Source organism: Prionailurus viverrinus, chromosome D1 (genome assembly GCF_022837055.1).
Source record: "Prionailurus viverrinus isolate Anna chromosome D1, UM_Priviv_1.0, whole genome shotgun sequence".
Taxonomy (NCBI): Eukaryota; Metazoa; Chordata; class Mammalia; order Carnivora; family Felidae; genus Prionailurus; species Prionailurus viverrinus.
In genome coordinates, this window is record NC_062570.1 from 36,086,968 (window position 1) to 36,089,273 (window position 2,306).

A 2,306-nucleotide genomic window follows, 5' to 3' on the forward strand; every position below is an offset into this window, starting at 1 on the left:
TTTATTTATTTATTTATTTATTTATTTATTTAGAGACAGAGAGACAGCATGAGCTGGGGAGGGTAAGAGAGAAAGGGAGACACAGGATCTGAAGCAGGCTCCAAGTTCTGTGCTGTCAGCACAGAGCCCAACACAGGCTTGAACTCACCAACTGCGAGATCATGACCTGAGCTGAAGTTGTATGCTCAACAGACTGAGCCAGCTAGGTGTCCCATCACTTTAGATGTACTTGTTATTCATTTTTCATTCATTCATTTTAAATATATTGAGACTCTACTATATTCCAAGAATGGTGATAAGCACTGAGCATTTTGTAACGAGCAAGAAGAGGGTATTTACTTTTGCATTTGCTAAAAGTAAAAGATAACTTAAGGGTAGTAAAATAGGGGAGCCTGACTGGCTCAGTAGGAAGAGCATGAGACTGCTGATTTCAAGGTTGTGAGTTCAAGCCCCACATTAGGTGTAGAATACTTAAAAATAAATACATAATTTTAAAAAGAGCAGTAAGATAATCAAGATTAAAATGTAAGAAAAATAACTAATATTTCATATCTGCATTAGAAATCAGTAGTATTTATTTAAAACAGTAAGAGAAATTATAAACAAAATAAAAGTAACATCAAAATACCTATTGCCTCTTAATAAATTTAAGAAAATATTTGCAATATGTCTATGCAGAAAATAATACAACTTTATTGAAAGATGTTCCAGAAAACCCAAATACAAGGAGTTAATATATTATATTCATGATTTGGAAAACCCAAGATGTCAATTTACACTAAATGGAAATACAGATATATTGCATACCCTGTGAAAATCTCCTTAGAGTTTTTGGAAGGTGGATGAAAAAATCTAACATGCTGATTTTAAAATGAATGGAGGAATAAAAAGCTCTGAGTCTAGCCCAAATACTCTGAAGAAGAATAACAAAATGGTAAGAATGCCCTACCGAATTGTAAGATTTATCATACAGCATGGTTATTAAATAGGGCTATATTATACCAAGATTAGACAAAACTGAGAATTGGGAGCACGTGACCTAAATGCCAATCACAACTTTCTGAAAATAAAGTTTCATTAGAACCTAGCTATTTTATGCTACACCAATTTGTGACCACATACTATATGGCCCAAAGCCTGAATATTTTCCATCTGATCTTTTAAGAAAAAGTTTGCAAATCCCTGAGCAAGAACAGTGATGAAAACTAAAGAACCCAGAATTATGTATACATGCCCATTTGTACATGATAAAAATATAACTGAACAGCAGTTGCGAAAATATGGAGAAAATGGACCACAGAACAACTTCATGCCATAAACACACACACACACACACACACACACACACACACACACACACACAAAGCGACTCTACATGGTTCATATAACTAATATTAAAGGGAGAAAATAAAGTCCTTAGAAGATAATATAAAACAATATCGGGGTGCCTGGGTGGCTCAGTCAGTTAAGTATCTGACTTCAACTCAGGTCATACTCTCATAGCTCATGGGTTCGAGCCCTGTTACCAGGCTCTGTTCTGACAGCTCAGGGCCTGGAGCCTATTTTGGATTCTGTGTCTCCATCTCTCTCTCTCTATCTCTCTCTCTCTCTCTCTCTCTGCCCCTCCCCTGCTTGTGTTCTGCCTCTCTCTCTCAAAAATAAACATTTAAAATTTTTAAAACAATATCTGCATGATGTCTGGTTAGAGATAGGTTTTTTAATGTCACATTAAACACACACACATACACACACACACACACAACTCTGTAAGTAAATGAGAAGGTGTGTAAATTTGACTACATTAAGGTCATAAACTTCAGAAACATCATTAAGAAAGTCAAAAGCAAGTCAGGTAGTTGAAGATATTTGTCACACATATAACTAGAAAAGGGAATATATTCATAATATTTTTTAGAATTGAAATGTATTAGTAACAAAAGCCAGATAATCCAAAATAAATTTTTGCAGCAAAGAAAGAAAGAAAGAAAGAAGAAAAGGAGGGAGAGGTAAGGGAAAGTTTCTTAAAAGGAAACTTTTTAGAAAAGGAAAATTCTTCAGAAAAAAGGATACATAGATGGCCAAATATTTTAAGCAGGAGATGAATCTAGTAATTAATGAAATGCACAGCAAAGCCATGAATACATACAGTTAATCTAAAGGACTAAAATTAAAAGATACAAAGTCTAACTAATACCAAGTTAAGGAGAAATTGGAGTAATCAGAGTTTACAATGGCAGTAAAAATATAAATAGCCCTGAAGAATTATGACTTGATTTTTAAAGCTGAAGTGGTAAGAACAGCAAAAT

General features: G+C 34.1%; 1 non-coding gene across 1 annotated transcript; it reads left to right on the forward strand.

Moving 5' to 3' along the window:
* The first annotated feature begins 390 nt into the window (after window positions 1-390).
* On the forward strand, window positions 391-463 carry TRNAS-GCU (transfer RNA serine (anticodon GCU)). Its single transcript has one exon. It is a non-coding gene; the product is annotated as a tRNA-Ser (tRNA).
* The last annotated feature ends 1,843 nt before the right edge of the window (window positions 464-2,306 follow it).